Source organism: Pinus tabuliformis, chromosome 1_2 (assembly GCF_031772625.1).
Source record: "Pinus tabuliformis cultivar Carrire ecotype Pingquan chromosome 1_2, CPIR1, whole genome shotgun sequence".
NCBI classification, from domain to species: Eukaryota; Viridiplantae; Streptophyta; class Pinopsida; order Pinales; family Pinaceae; genus Pinus; species Pinus tabuliformis.
Window position 1 is genome coordinate 413,577,583 of NC_142298.1, and position 17,446 is coordinate 413,595,028.

Here is a 17,446-nt window from a genome sequence, read left to right on the forward strand (position 1 = left end):
AGGGATATGGTCATGACAGAACACTGGAACAACTTCTCCTCACCCACAGGGGTACCACACAAGCTTCAGGTGGGCAACAAAGTCTGGTTGCATCTGCAGAAAGAATGTCTTAAAAGAGCCCATTAGAAGCTCTGACCACGCTAACATGGTCCTTACACCAACTGTTCAATGTGTACCATCATTGACCATGCTTCCCACCATTACTGGACACATCAGAGATTGCAGAACAACTCACCAGAGACCCAGCTCAGCATAAGCTTCCTCATCTCAGGGAGGAACTCAATGTAATGGGGACCATTGCTTCCTAAGGGGGGAGGAATGATCCAGGTTGATCTTGGTGGCCACCTTCCAAGTCCACCTGGACCCCCACTAATGTTTCTCTCAACATTTTCAATTTCCTTAATTGTAGCACATCTTACTATTTTTAGCAGTTTTTCTGGTCGTGAACTTCCAGAGCTATTTTGAGGCCCTAAATGACATTTTTTGTGAAATATGGGGCAACATGGGTCCATGGACCGATGTTGCCTCCCAAAGTAGTAGTGCTCAGATAGATCTTTCTAACGAGCTATTGTATGCCAGAGTTACGACCCCTCGAAGTTGATGTACCAATTTACCCAAACGGGGCCCATAGTTTCACGTTTCATCTTCTAGGGTTAGGTTTTGGAATGTTAAGGGTTTTCCATTGTTTCTCAACAATAAATAGGCCTTCGAGCCTCATTGTAACACAATTGAGAGGCATGTAGCCACCACATCTCTTCTCAGAGATAAGCTACCATCGCCCTAGCTGGTTTATTTCCATTACCGTTTGTAAGCATATTTCAGTATTTTACATTAATTAAATGAAGTATTATTTCCACTACATATCTGTGTTTATGGTTATCTCTGTAATTTGTTGCGTTCCTGTTTAAGTCCGGATCACTAGTGGTTGAAAATAGTGTGATGTATTCGAAATAGTTGGGGATGGACTCAACCCAAGACAGATCATCGTCCAATAGTTGGTCATCTATTGACCCTGCTACATTTCTTGACTTTTGCTAGGAGAGATGACCATGCCCCACATTCATCCTTCCTGGTTTCACAATGACTTCGAATGTAAACTCCTGGAACAATAAGAGCCATCTACAAATCCTCCCTTATAGCACAAGATTATTTACTAGGTACTTCAGTGCAGAGTGGCCAGTAAAGAACTTGAATGGACCACCCAGAAGATAGTGCTTGAATTTCTATAAAGATAACACCATCTCAAGATCTTCCCATTCAGTAGTGGTGTAGTTCCTTTCTGCAGTGGAATATTTTTTGTTGGAGAAATAAATTGTGTGATCTAGGTTATCGTCTCCAGGCTGGGAAAAAATAGCTCCCAGAGCGATCCCGAACCATAAATATGAACATGAAATTCTTTATTCCAAACTGGATAAACTAGGATTGGTGCATTTGACAGCTTCTCTTTTAGAACATTAAAGGAAGCATCACTTTCATTGGTCCAAGAGAACCACTCAGATTTCTTTAGAAACTTCTCTAATGGTGCAGTAATTAGATCATAATTATGGATGAACCTGTGGTAGTATCCTTTGTGGCCAAGATTCGATCTTAGTTTCTTGACACTGGTTAGTGGAGGGATATTCAAAATTACCGCAACTTTGGTACGGTCAACACACATTCCTTTGCAAACTATATGCCCCAGCAACATTCTAAAAGTGATAGTGAAAATGCATATCTTCAAGTTCAATGAAATCTGTAATTGTTTGCAATGATCAAACATTACTCTGAGCAAGTTAGGGTGTCTCTTCAATAAATTGTACATTGTATAATCATCCATATAAACCTTGAGGAATCTATGAATATAGTCACTGAAGGTAGAAATCACGACCCTTGAAAACACCACTAGTGCATTCTTTAATTTGAACGACATGACATGGTAGGCATAAGAGCCCCATGCAGTTGTGAAGGTTGTTTTCATCTTATTTTCCTATACAATGCGAACTTGTTGATAGCCAAATAATCCATCAGTGAAGGTATAGGCCTCAGACCTGCAACATTATCAAGGGATTCATCACTCAATGGAGTAGGAAATGGATCATCGACATAAGCATTGTTCAAGCTCCTGTAACTACATAGACCTGGATTTCTTCAAAATCTTTCTTGTTAGAAATTACAATTGGACTAAACCACTCAACTTCATCGACTAGGAAGATGAGGCATTCTACCACCATCTTATCGATCTATCTCTTCAACTTCTCCTTGACCCTTGGGTTTACCTGATATGGGCGATGTTTCGATAGTCTAACATATGGCTTCAACACGATCTTCATTTCTTCCAACTCCCATTTAATTCTTTTGAGCTTGGCAATGGATGAAGGGAAAATATCATCATACTCCTTTAGGAGATCAAAGATCTACTTAGTGCTTTGTTTATCCCAATACCCCCGATGGAAGCTATTTGTGGTTTCTCTTTAGTGTCGATGTTGTGCTTCCGTAGCATTAGAGGTTATAGCTTTGAACCAACCGTTACAAGGCCATATTATACATTTCATTCCCCTTTGGATTCTTTAAAGGTCAAATTCCTTAACCCTTCTAAATTGTCTCCATCAGGTTCAATATTTATCTTCTCGCAAGCCAAAACCTCTTGAAATGCAAATTCATAAGTGTGATTGAAGGTATCCTGATCTCAATAGTCCTCAGTAACCTCTCCTACTTGGAACAAGACCCTCTTTACTACTTTCAAGGCAGTTTTTATCCTTTCATTGTCGACGCCAAAGAATAAATAATGGATGAACTAGGTTGTTATGCGATCCTAGTCATAAGTTTATCTCTTGATTTCTTCCTTAAGGTACCAAGCCTAGGGTAATGTTCCCAAAGTGTGGAAAACGTTATGCACCTATAGACTCTGGGGAAGTCCTTGCCTGGTCCACCTATCTTTATAGTTCTGGAAATGATGGTGAGCATCAGTGTACCCTTTGTACTTAAGCATATTGATTGAGTAGCCTTCTGAATACTCAAATATGCATATCAATCTTGACTTAATCATCTCCCACCCCGGGAGATGGTTTCGATGGGAATCCCGCCACATTGTTGGCATTGCTTGAAGGGAAACATCTAGTAAGGGTACCTTGTGTGCCTCCAAAATGTTCAAATCAACTTCATCGATAAAATCAATAATGGAGCCCATCCCATTAAGAAAAGAAAAATTCCATACCTTTGTACCAACGCAGTAGATATGATGAATAGTTATACATCGCCTCAAGTGGATCTCATGTCCTCCTTGTTTCCCATCATCCCATGCAGCTTTTGATCCAACTTCGGAGCTCTAAACACTTCTCCAGCTAATCGACCCATCCATTGTAGGATTGATGTAGTCTTCCCTCTTTCCTATTGTGAGTCAGTATAATTGATCCAGTAATTCAAGTTCTTCCCTATCGTCCACTTGTTTATTGAACCTAGGGCCTTGATAAGGATCCAAGGATTGAATCAGCCTAAGTCCATCCACTTCGAAATTTATTATTTCCCTCTTTAGGTCAATCACTGCATATTTTTCAAAGGCATAATCTATCCCCAACAATTCTGGATAGGGGTCTTTGTCTCCCATGATGTCTATGACTTAAAAGTCTACATATGTCTTTATCCCTGCTATATCTACTTCCACATCTTCTAAGCGTCCAACTTGGACAATATAATATTGATTTTCCATGTACAAATGAATCGGGGATAATGCCAACTTAAGTCTTCCCAGGTCTTCCCAGGTATTCCTTGTTTGGATGTTCACATCTAAACCCAAACCTAGCATAGTGTCCTTGATCTAGAACCCCATGATCTAAGAATCAACACAAAATTTCATCCCTGTCCTTTTCTTGTTCCTCTAAACCTACCTTGAATAGCTTTCGGGTAAGTTGGCGAAGATAAGCCCTTCCAAAGCTCCCCATCTTTGATAGCATCTTTAAGCCTATTCCACAACTTCTGTGACATTTATTTTTCATTCATGATTTGAAAAAATAGCTTGAACCATTCTACTACGATTTGGAAACTATTCTGCGAAAACTTTGGGCTTTTGGGCTTCAAAAGTTTTGGTTGCTCGCCTTGGGTTCCATCAATTTGACCCAGTTGGTTGAATATCTTTGTGGCATCTTTATAGTATTGCTTCTACTCGTTGGAAACATAAGAACACTTTGGTGAGACAAAAGTTTTTATCCTTGCTTGTTTAGTAGCCACAGAGCCAGCTTTGGTCTTCTTCTCCCCTCATTCCCTCAGCTGACTATGTTAATGTTTGACACTAAAAATGGTTCAGGTTCCTCTGGTTCTGCATTAATAAAATTTTCTCCCCTTTGTGAGTTACACTCTTCCCACCTAGCGATTATTTCTGGGCAATATTTTGTTCGTGCATGTTGACTCTGCACTGGGAGCACCAAGGTCTTCTTGGTAGTGGGCAATATATAGCAACATGCCCTTCCTGGTCACAATTATAATAATGAATCAAGCCTCTACCTCTTGTTATACTCACCCTTGTTCCTCCACCTCCTCGCCCTCAAGAAGATTCATTAATTCTAAAAGCAGAACAATCAAGTTGGTTAGCTAAAGCATCTAAGGCCCTACAATGATCAGTGTGGTGAGTTGGTGAGCCATAGAATTCACAGAAAACATTGTTCGAGACATTTGAATGTTTCTATAATATTGGACAGAAGCGTGGAAGATTTCCATATGTTTAACAGTTTCTGTAGTATTCATTCGGAGATGTTCCCTGCTGGTTGGGAAAGGCATGAAACTACATGTGGCCTAGATATAAACCTTGCATACCAATCTATGTAACTCCAGTGGTGGGTAAGGATGTCAAGGGCCCCGCTAGCAAGGAGGGAGTGCTCAGCCCCCTTAGTCTTGAGCACTCCATGGCACGATTCCCTTTTCTCTGGCAATTGGTACACCACATGTGAGGTCGCACAGGTCACGATGGGTGCACATCCCTTAGTTTCGCAGTCAGATCAGTGATTTGATGCTACAATGCTATGAGAGTGTGATCATTGGAAATATATCATTGTCAGTGCTTATGTGGATATCCTTCAATAGCCTCAATCCTAGTTTCTTGTTCAAGTGCATCTTACAAGGTGTTAATTTTTTGTTGAATTAGTGACATGCAGGGGAGTGGAAACAATGCTTTGATGAGCCAATCCCGCTGGTGATTGGGATCAATGGGGTAAATTAGCTTTCCATTAGTATCCTTAAATGTTTGAATCATTTCCTATGAGGTTTCTACCTCTCATTTATTGATGTCCCATAGTTTAGATGACCCCTCTTGGTTAGTCTATGGAAGTTTTAATTCTTGAACGAATTCTCATCGAACTTCATCTATTGTCAGATTCTGCTACAATGTGAAATCTCTTGATGAACCACATAAGCACTCTTTATTGGAGAGTGGTTTGAAATTCAATGAGTTTAGTGGCATCCAAAGTTTGAAGAGCCCTCAAGATAGCCTCACATAAGTACCAATGTTGTTTGACATCCTCATTCCCTTTCCCAGAGAACTCAGGATATCGAGTAAAAGATCTTGCCATGTTTCCAGCCATACAGAATTGAACCGACGACACAAGTATGAACCCTTGTGAACTGGGTTGCGACAAACTTTGGAGACCTAAATGACAACTACTATTTCTATGACTAGAGATACCAATATTGTGGGTATTATGTACTTTGTGAACCTTTATGATTCTAACTATCTTAGAAAGAATATGAATAGGGTTTTGATAAAGTACCAGGGAAAGGTTAGGGTAAGTGCTACCTAAACTTTTGGGCAATGTGTTACTATTCTAGAGAGATGCATAATATTTAGAAAAAAACATCCACATAGCGAAGTGCATGTCATCTTCCAGACCCTCCCATTGGCTTGGAGGGCCCAATTCATCTGGCATCTCCATCTCTTATAGTAGGAGGAAATATCTACCTCTTATTTCTACTTGGATCATTGTAGTCATCCTGACCTCTCCTATTGAGCTAGGCCTTACCTTGCGTCTATCCCCTTCGTTCCAAAACTCTATCGATATTACTCTTCCTTCTAGCAGTTCTAGGCTAGTAAACATTGCTCTTACTTGGTGTAGTTCTCTTTTTCATCTATGCATCTCCTCCAAATTCTTCTCCTGTCATTCCTCAGTTCTTCGTGCCCTCCTTTTCTCCCTTAGATATCTATTTTTCTGAGATTCGTCTGTGTCAATCTCTCCAAAATTTTCATCACTCATAACCAAGTAATGATTTTCCCCTTATACCCCTCCCCTAGTATTGGGGCATTAAGCAGCCATACATTAACCATGAACTAGAAGTAGATTCTCTTCTACCATTCAAACTTTAACCCATAACAGAATCTCCTTCAATAGCCTTCCCTACAACCTTGAATTGAACACGACCTGGGCCTTGGAAAATGACATATGGCCCTCTGCAACAAAATCAATAATGTATCCCTCTAAAGTAGCTTTTACCAAAAAATTGATGGCCTGAGTTAAGTCCATATAGAGTCGGTGTAACTCGACTCGGTCAGCCTGAGTCTAGGTACGAGCAAATCTACTTTGCATTTCCAATCCTTGCATTTGTCTACAACCTTTGTAACCAATTGTAAGCATCTTCTAGGAAATTACACTAGAATATCTCATACTGATCACTCACAAGGCTTTGCATACAAAACTTCCTCCTTCACTCACTTTACCCTTTTGTGATGGAGCTCACTTGTTCATAAATGAACCTCTCTACTTGCTCATCCCACCAATCCTAAAGATCCTTCTTAAGAATCATTGGCACCATGTTTCAAATCCATTCAAGAAATTTTAGGTCCCAACAAAGAAAACATTTGTTGGCAGAAAATTATAAAAGATAGAGACCTTGGGTTCAGATGAAGGGGCCAACAATTGATTCGCTATATTCTAGCGTAAGACCAACATTTTCACCTTACTCAGGAGAAGTAAGGTGTCTCCAATTGAGGTGTTTTGTAACTTTACTAGGATAGGGACTAGAACCAGGCATCAAGGAGAGTTGTGCAAATACTATCATTCACATCTACTCTAGGAAATCATAGCATTTTACAAATAACCAACACAAAGTGGTAGTTGCAACACATCCAAAGAAATAGAATACATCCACATTCATGCATAAGAAAATTTTAAAGAAGCCCATGAAAACTAGCCCATTCATAAACATATATCAATCTCACAACTCTTTCCATTAAACTTAAAGCATCATTACATTCTGGCACTATGACCCTTCAGGTAGGAACAAAAGAATCATCATGCAATGTAGATCATCAATAAATACACAAAGTTTCTAACCAAATGCGGTAGACTCAGCGACAACATCTTAGCATATGATCTTTTTTCCTCTCTTTCTTTTGTCTTCTCCATTAGCTTTTATAAAATTTTCTTGCCTGAACTACCAGTCTCTTCCTCGAATTCCATACTCTTTCCTCCATGGTTTCTTTTGTGACTCAACTACGACTTCTCCATCTCTCCTTGATGATTGTGACTCAGTTGCATTTGCATGCCCCCATATTTTCCATTTTCCAACTTTAGTGTCTGACGGATCTTGAAGAAATTTCTCTTTTTCCTTCGGTTGTCTCCTCGACAACTACCCTTCAATTAGACTTCGTCAAAAGGTGTCAAAAACTCTGTCCCCCAAAATGGTGGACCCAACAGTGTGCCAACAACACAGAAGGTTGGGCACAAGTGGTTATAATATATGAATGCGATGGAAGACACAAACAAAGGAAACATAAAAAAGTCTCCTGTGTCAACATATGTAAGCACAGGTGGAAGAATACATGGTACCATGTATTAAGCACTACTATAAAAGAAAATATATGGAGTGCACGAGTGATGCTAATAATATGAAAGAGATGATCAATGTTCTTGTGAGGGTATTTGCACAATATTAATGCAAAAACATATCAGGACACATTGTATGGATGCACTAAAGAAGGTGGTTAGGAATAAGTGAAGATGTTGTAAAGTCACAATTTAAAGATGCACTCTTAGTGAAGTCATGGGCAATGAATAGACTTTGGTTGCAATTCAAAGATGCACTATTAGTGAAGTCACAAGTGATGAATAGAGTTTGGTCGCAATTCAAAGATGCACTCTTAGTGAAATCACGGGTGATGAATAGTGTTTGGTCACATGTCATAACCTTAACCTCTAACTAAAAATGTGACTTGGGCTCCTCATCAAATCTACAACTCCAGGTTGCAAAGTCACAATCAAGAGCTCCAGCTATGCACCCAAAAAATGTGTCCCTCATTAAAATGTGACTACGTGACTTGTCTAAGTCACATACCTCTCCTATGACTTCTCTCTAGGTAATAAAATTCTAGTTTTAAGCCCCAACAAGAGAACAAGAAGATGCGACCAAGTCTATCCTGCAACTATAAGACCTCTCCCCAGGTCGCTAAGTCACAAAATCATAGTTATTTGGACTAGCTATTTATGTGACTCTCTCTCCTTTGTGATTATGAAATCCATCCTCCAACAAAACTAAGCATTTTCATCCATCCTATCAACCCTTCTATATCATGGAGAGATTGATGTATGAAATGAGTGTTGAAATAAAAGAACAAATGATACCTTTGTTAAAGCGAAAGATATAAAGGAAATATTGTCAAGTTCTTTGTGGAAAGCTATAGTAAATATATTTCAAAAAAAAATAAAGGAATATCATAAAAAAAAGGGCAATGCACTTGTGCCACGATCCCAAGTGATGAGCTACCATAGTGCATTTTAAATTACCTAGATCTTGTGCAATGAGACAAATTGATGCAAAGGGATATCCATGCAAAGTTATCAAATTTATTATATTTTTCTGGACACTGTAATTATTGTAACGAAGATTAGATGCATGTCTAAGACAACAAGAATGGTGATGTTATATTCACATGATATGTTGTCATCCAATGAAAAGGAAACAATGCAAATCAAATTAAAGAAACATCTCATGCAACTTGCACTATTATAATCAGAGGGAACCTCTGGTCACATATTGTAATCTTACAATCCAAATGAAAAGCACAATCATCCTTATATACCAGAATTGTGAATTTTCTATACTTTCTCTTCTAAGGCCACAGGTCCCAATTTCAACCCCAACACTATGGTTGGAACTTGTGACGTGCCTTATAATCCATACCTACCATCATCTCAATCATTCACACCATAATAAATATCATCATCTTCATATGGTTAATTCCCTACAATCGCATTTGGAAACTAATTTGCTAAGAAATATAGGTAATAGGATTGGCCTCCTTATGGAAAATATAATATCAAATCAAGTAGTGATAGACAAAATTTTCAATCTGATGAAGGTATGTAGGTAATGGTGGTAGTCTTATTTCTAATAATGTGACAAAGGATCCACCATGCTATCACTTCCTAGGTTTACATGCTCAAGTTACCAAATGAAGGAAAACTAAATAATTTGTCATTGGGGTAATTACTTTTGGGATTATTCAATTTACTCTTGGAGATCTTTTGCATCCTCATTTGATGGATTATACAAAATGGTTTTAGCTCTAGACAAGTAGTGGAAAGATAATGGTTTTCCTCACATATTCTAGTGATTTTTCCAACTCTGTTGGTTTAACCATTGCAACACATGCATTTTCCATTTGCAATGGATATTGTGGGAAGGTGTATTGAGAGAGCTAGTAGGGAGCCACAAAGGGAAAAGTTAGAAGATAATAGTTTGAAGGAGAGTTTAATCCTAACACTTTCAAATGAAACACAAGTAATCTAGAGAATCATGATGACACATGGAAAGAGATTGTATCCTGACATGATTAAGTTATTAGTATTACTAGCAACAAGGCGCTCTCTTTATAGATCTAAACCCTTATTTCTCCACCTGGAAAACTCCATTGGTAAAAGGACAAGAGGAATTTAAAGACATGACCAAGAACAAAGATCCTACGACTATATGAAGACCAAGGTCCTACAACTACCTAGGGGTCATCATGAAAATGTGAACAAGGAAGAATGTTGGGATCTGTAGTGAACATTTTGGAGCTTAGAAAGACCCTGCTCAAACCTCTCACACTAGAAATATTGTTGCATAGAAAAGGACTATATAAGGGTCCAAATTGATATTTTATTTTCATGAACGTGTTATATTTCTAGTTATATTTTCTGACTACAAATGGATATGACTAATGTAATTTATTTTCTTATAGATACTAGGAGAAAGAAAGAGTGTTGACCTACGTGAAGGAAGCCAGGGTTTCCTCCTGAGTTTGCACAGCTAGGATTTCAGCGAATGGTAAAACTGACACCACATAGTTTCCTGAGACATTGTGCCAACCTTGATAGTAGGTGCATCAGCATGAAAATGGACAATTACACAACAAATCAACATTTCCACCCTGTTCACCAGTTTATATGGGTTACCATATCATTGCAACAAGATTGGAAACAAGCATTAGGGTTTCCAACAACTTTATTTATTAATATCTACATGTTTCTCATCATATTTTTAACAACTTTGCAGATATCAATTGATCAAGTAATAATGGTTAGACATGAGAAAGCAATGAGGGAGTTCAAGGGTCGTGAGGGTAGGTCAAAGGTTACAGTAGGTGAAAAGTCACCTCAACTCTACAAATATGTCCTCATGCCTCATTTGTGGGGAATTTTAGCACTTAGGCTAGAGTAGCATTAGATAGTTGATTGGTGCTTGAGAGCTGGAGGCACTCACCTATTGGTAGCTAGTAGGGTGAGTTGTGGTGAGGCTAGGGTTTTGCATTGGATAATGGCATGAACAATTGATTTTCCACTATTGGGATTTGATGGTTTGCAAGATATTTACTTGTATTTATAGTAGTATTAATAAGAAGTTCTTAATTTATAGCATTGATTCACATGCTTATTCATAGTGGTTTTATTGGTTTTCTTGTATATTCACTATATTTGTGTGTGTGCTTTCATACAGGCAATGGGTTATGGACTAATTTGTAGCTTTTGCATGTGTGTTTGCTTTCAAATATGTTCTTACTCATTCCATGCCATGTTGGTGACCTATTGTGAGCTAATTTGCAATTAACATATGGCATCTTCCTGTTCATGTATGCTTGGGAAAGTTTTAGGTTAGTAATCTTTCTCGTGGCATACTTCTTCTTATTGTTGTTATGACTTTCTTATACCTATTTCTAGAGTTTATAAATCTTGGGTTGACTTCATTCCCATTATCCAGGCATTTATTTTTTCCCTTGCTCTAACATTATCACATTTAAAAACCAAAATAAAAACATTCATGGTGGCAGTCAGACCCACATACCAGATGTGGCTCCTATCCCAAGCGGCATGAGGTCTAATTGGGAATTCACACTGTGGACACCCTCTAAGTGTTGGAGGGACATCCAACACCATCAACACATTGAAATTTCACTCACATGTTCCATTAGAAGTATTTTTATCCCCGAGAATCACTTTGGTAGCCTTTAGGTCTATTTCCATCATTTAAATCACCATATGACCTCAATATCACCACATGGGTCAACTCAAATATCTATATTTGGCAAAAAGATACCACACATAATTTGTGTAATTTTATGCATAAAGGATGTGTACTTATCCCTTAAAAATACATGCATCTAAAAAAAGATGTTCATGATTTTATACTCATCAGTGTTGTGTTCTTTCCAAAAACAATGTAATGGTATAAAATGGACATTACCAATCTATTATTTCTAAAAATAACCTTTGATCTAGTCTTTGATAATTATACTTATCCCATTACTTCATTAATACAATGATATCATTTACAATTGAGCTATATTTGGAAAACATTGCGTATTCTACCATAAATTGATCCATTAGGGTCACTTATCCATACATCCATATATTGTAAGGTTATGTTGAGAAAATTCCTTTTAAGAAAACAAAGCATCCTAATCCTAGTCCTTTTACCATTGAATAGTATCATTTCTACCATCAAAATATTGGAGTGAGGAAACAAGGAGGCAAATGACCGTCCTTCAAGGTAGCTTTGGAGCCCACTTAGCTTTGTTAATTACTTTGAGCTATATAATTTTTAAGTCTTATTATATCCATTTGGTAATGGAATCAATTCATATTTTTTATTTTATATTATGCATTAATAACATGGTTGTCTGATTTCTTATCTATTACATGGAGTAGAATAAAGAGTCACATTTTTGTGTATGTCTCTTCAGTTTATTTTCCTTTATATATGACTTAAACCAAACAACCATTCAGTAGGTATTTTTGGTATACATTAGTAACGAAACACCAACAACACATATCAATCAATATATATCAAGTGATCATCAAACATCAACATACATAATTCACATAGAAAACAATGTAAAGCATGATCTATTTATTGATTGTATACATGTTAGACCAACTATAACACTGAGAGGGGGCATGAATTAGTGTGGTGTAAAAATTATCATTTCAAAAATTTTCTTCAATAATCGAATATGTAACAATGTATCATAGGAATTTTTATTTATAACAATAAATGAAACAATGCATCAAGAAGCCATTAACAAAAGATAACACAAGGTTTTACGTGGAATCCCTTATGGGAGAAAACCAAAAATTCTTCTTCTTCTTCTTCATTCATTACATATACTTGTAGGCATCGGCCTACTGGAGACACCCATCCCCAAGATATGGAAGCAACTACTTGTGATAGGCTACAACCTGATTAAGGCACCAAATTCAAAAAATTGCAAGCAAACACTTGCAATATGCTACAACCTAATTGAGGCACCAATGTCAGAAATTAGAAAGATTTGACTTAATATAGGCTTCAACCTGATTGAGGCACCAACCTTGGTGGAGGCACCCACCTCCTCTTCAATTTCTTGTAGACCACTTTCTGTAATATTCAAGCTATATCCCCTTGCTTTTTAATCAGTATACGTTTTCAAACTAATTAAATTTCTATTTTCATACCATTGTCATATCTTTTCCATACCCTACTCCATCTTGTTCATCAATTTGATCACATAAAATCTATCTCGGAACCTGTTTTGCCCATGTACCCAACACCAACTATAACCTGTGCATAAGTCCCAAAGCACATAATACTGATTCTGAACATAAAAAATACATTATCAAGGTTTTTCATGCTTTTATAATTGTTCACAAATGAACCCTGATCATCATGCTTCTTCTGGATTTTAGTTTGGCCTATAAATGATCCTAGAACCCTCCAGAAAACATATATGACTATATAAAACCCTAATAAATTAATTTTTTGATAGAATGACACAATTAGGGCACATTATACAAAATGGCATTTTATGAGCTCTATAAAAAAAATCTAATTGTTTTACAAAATGGTCAATTTCGGCACACTAATATCCCCATATATAAAAATAATAAATTAACTAAGTCTAACTAGACTCAAACCCACGACCTTCACAATGCAAACCAAATCATACAACCAACTAACTAGTTCAACATATCATTAATTATGACTACACAGAAATGTGTATATAGGAGATAGGGCTATGAGCACATGGGCTTCACTAGCGGAGCAATACCATACCATATGCATTCATATTGGGGGATATATGTTGAGGAAAAAAATGGCAAAATATATTGAAGGATATATAGGGGGTAAACGGTTTTTATATTTGTAGGTATAAAAAATAGAGCTCAAAGTTAATGAAAAAATATTAAGGGCTATAAAAAATTTTAATGAAAAAATGGACACCTACAATATCTAGTGAAAGTATGTGGTTTTTAAATTGGGAAGGTGTATTGGGTTCACATTGGTAAGGGGTTAAATAATGTGATTTTTGGAGGTATTTTCCAATATGTAGTCAAATTAAGGGTATTGTTTAGTATGCCACGAACGTACGTGTTATGTCAAAGGTTCATTGAGTGAAGCCCTCGTGCCTACGAGCACCTCAAACCATCAACCAAACACAATGTTGTGCCTTCATAAAACTTTTTTTATGTATATAGCCCAAGGCTAGACCTTTGAGAGCCTCAACCCTTCGATCAACCACAAAGTTGAGCCTTTGCAGAAACCATGGCTTTGAGCCTTCACAAAAACTTGAGCCACACATATATATCAAGTACAAGCCTCTAAGCACCTCGACCCTTCGACCAATCACAATGTTGCACCTTCACAAAAACCATAGCACCAAGACTTCACAAAACACCACAATGTTGGTACTTCACAAAACCATAGTGTCGGGAATTTACAAATCCACTATGTTGATACTTCACAAAACCATAGTGTCGAGCCTGCACAAAATACACTGTGTTCAACCTTCACAAAATCCTATGTCATGCTTGTATATTAAGTACAGGTCTCTAAGCGCTTCAAATCCTCAACTAGGCACTTCACAAAACTTAGTGTTACGTAATTATATCAGTGACAAATCTCTAAGTGCCGCAAATCATCAACCATCCACCATTAGGGGATTTTTGAGGTCTAAAATTGGCCTCCTAAGAAAAATGTACAACCAAAATTAACCTATATAAGAACCAATAGGATTCAAGATGATGATGTCAACCATGGGGAATGATTCACTATTTTTGGAGTAAAAAAGTAAAAAGTTTAAAAAATAATAAAATAATAAAAACTACTTTTTCAACTAATATTTTCAATTTATCTCCCTAAGGTTTTACTCAAATTTCGAGCTGGAGTACTCGTTGGATGCAAAATTTGATTACTCATCCAAGGAGTACCCTTGATGCGTATTTTTCATGAACCTTGCTACATGAAAAATGTGAAATACATGAAAAACGTGATTGCAATCATGTTTTTTCATGTATTTCTAATTTTTTTGTAGCAGGGTGTATCGAATGTATGCAACATGGGTACTCCTTAGATAAGGAATCAAATTTTTCATCCAGCGAGTGTTTCTGATTGAAATTTGAGTAAACCCATAGAGAGATAAGTTGAAAATACGAGTTGAAAAAAAGTTTTTTCTTCTTTCCCTCTAAAATTTGATGATGTAATCTAATCTTATTTTATTATTTCCACTATTATTATATAATTTCCTTAGGAGGCCCATTTTAGACCTCAAAATTCCCCTAATTCATGCCAAAACTTCACACAATTGATGCAGCCACATAACTTGAACATTGGCTCGCAACTGAGCTTCTCATCATTTGAATGTAATTATGACTCTTGGTGTAGAGCATGTATGCATATAGATCGCCTAGACCTGGGGCTCATGAGGGTCGACCTTGAGGCCAACTGGTGTTCAACGCAATGTATCATTAGAGGACCACTAACCATATGGAAACGAGCCATGTGACCCTGCCAAATGACTATGTCCAAAATTTACAACTTTGGTGCTAGAGAGATAGCCGATATGACCATTCCCCTTGACCTAATCTTCATGGGTCAATGGTCATTGGTATGACGATGTCATCATGACATCATCATACCACATGGAAATTCATAAGGGGTGCCGCGTGGTTGACCCTAGAGGTACTTCGTATCCTATTGATGCCATCCATCTCAACCTGTAACCAACTACCACATGTCACTGTGGGATAGGATGGTGACCCTAGTTAAACTTCACATAAGGTACTCTCTCATATGTCATTTAATTTCTCATACAACTGATGAATTTATTTGGTCTAAGAAAACATGATGAAACTTTAACATTGTTAAATTTCATGCAAGTTGGATTGCTACCCAATGTAGATTGAATCATTAAACCATAGATCTGCCTAGAATATGCACATTTTTTAACAAATTTGGTGTTTGTGGGTTTTTCTCGATAGTTTGGGACCTTCACAAATGTTGATCTTCAAATGGAAATAAATTTTCATCTGGAAATATTTTTTCAAGGTGTGATATAACAATGGAAAGGTCTTAACAAGGAATATCCAACCATACTATCCATATGCTCATTAGGAAATCATAGCGACATAAAAAAATTAATAAAATTTAAACCTCATTGACATCACTTTGTGGGAGCATGCAAGAGGTCACACTATCATATTGCTTCATAAAGGATATTGTAGCCTCATTAGGCATTCCCTTTAACAGAAATGATGTTGTTTGTCATCAGTGACAACACTATGTGCAACAATATATCCATTTTTCATTATTGGCAACACCACTAGACATTGATAGTCATTTATGACAATGGGCCAAAACTCCAAACTCCCTTTGACATGATACTTGGGCCCCCTACTTGACTTGTGTCTTCTCTTATTTGTCTTTCTTCTCTTAAGTTTGCATTCTCTCTCCCTTTGACCTATTGCCTTATATTGTTTCCTTCTTCAATGTCAAGTTATCACACTGCTTCATAAATGGTATTGTTGCTTCCTTAAGAATTCCCTTTGACATTGATGACACTAGTTGCAACAATATCCCCCTTTTTCACTGATGGAAACACCACTAGACATAGATATTCATTGAGGGAAATGGGCCAAAACGGCAAACTCCCTTTGACATGATTTTAGGGACCTCTACGTTATTTTGTTTCTTCTCTTCTTTATATATATATTTTTTATGTTCGCATTGTCTCTCCCTTTGACCTATTGCATGGTATTGTTTCCATATTTAATGCTTGCATTATCTCCCCCTTTGAAATCAATGGAAAAGGGACATGGTTTCAAACCAAGTTGTCATGAGTGTGTGGACCTGGTTGTGATATAAGTGGAGTCTCCCCTGATACTATGTTGAAAGTCCTTGTTGATGCTTCTCCAACTCTTACAAGACTTTCCTATTGACCTGATAAAGTATCTCCTTGAGACCATGAAACTAGTGCTTCGCCAGTTGTTCCTGGAATTTTCTAATAGATTCTCCCCCTGTGACCATGTTTCCTTCAGCTGTAAGTGCCTATTTGATCCAGATATTTTAAATCCAAGGATGAAATCAGTATTTCATATAAAAGAGAACATTAACCAAGTAAATTAACACATGAAAAATAAGCGGAAATCATAAAGAAACCATGAGATAAAAGGCACACAAGTGATTTGATTATGGATTTCACCCAATGTGGGCTATGTCTCCGGGCCCTGCTCAAAGTGGGGAGGCCTTCTTTTATTAAGTGGAATCAAAGAAATCAGTTACAAGAAACTTTACAAAAATGAGCCTTATACCTCCAATTCGGATGATGGCCTAAAAATGGAGACCTTGGCTAGAGAAATGGACTACACTGTTGGATTCTTGGTGTGAAAACATGCAAAATTGACTATAAAATTATCAAATTTTAACACTGGCACCCATGGCCCTCTAAAGGAATATTTTCAACGTCTCAATGATTCCCTCGCTCATGTTTCCACAACCCTAGGTCACTTAGGGCTTCACGTCAGGACCTCTGTTGCTCATCCGCCACTAGTGTAATGATTTGAGTGAATATTTAAATTTTGTAAGGCGGGTAGAGCCACCAATGTGTGTCATTGGTCCGTTGGTGGTGGTGGCGCATTGTAAGGAGGCAGTCTCATGTTTCAATCTCGACATAACATATTGTTCAACCATTGTTTAA